Raw genomic sequence first — 506 nt, 5'->3', positions numbered from 1 at the left:
GAGATCTTTGCTGACCTTATAAACCCATAAATAGTAGAAGAAGGGTATACTTTAAAAAGAAATCATTCTATCAGCGAAGGGATTCACAAACCAAGGGCTTGAGTGATGACTGTTAAATTCTGATAAAGGATAGTTCATTACTGACACATACTGATTGCTTCGGAATAAGCTACAGATTTATCTTTCGGCTTTCTTACAGCAAGAAATTATTTTATTCTAAAATTTGTAATTTACTTCTCGCCGTGCTAAATGAGTTATCATCGCTTGCTGGAAATATATGTTCTTAGTGCCTCTATAACTCAATAAATGTTTTTTTTCTTTGGAAACTAAAGCAGTGGGGAGAACCTTATAATAAAAAATTATACTGTTATATACATTTTTCCATTGTAACGTAATGTCATGTAACTTTCCTTCCAAGGCATCTTGAGAAACGAAAAGAAAGTGCAAAAAGGAAGAATAAAGAGTGATTTAAAAGAAAGACATGGTGAATTCAGCAGGGGTCAGGT

The sequence above is a fragment of the Penaeus monodon genome, chromosome 32 (assembly GCF_015228065.2).
Source record: "Penaeus monodon isolate SGIC_2016 chromosome 32, NSTDA_Pmon_1, whole genome shotgun sequence".
NCBI lineage: Eukaryota > Metazoa > Arthropoda > Malacostraca > Decapoda > Penaeidae > Penaeus > Penaeus monodon.
This window is presented reverse-complemented; position numbering follows the sequence as displayed.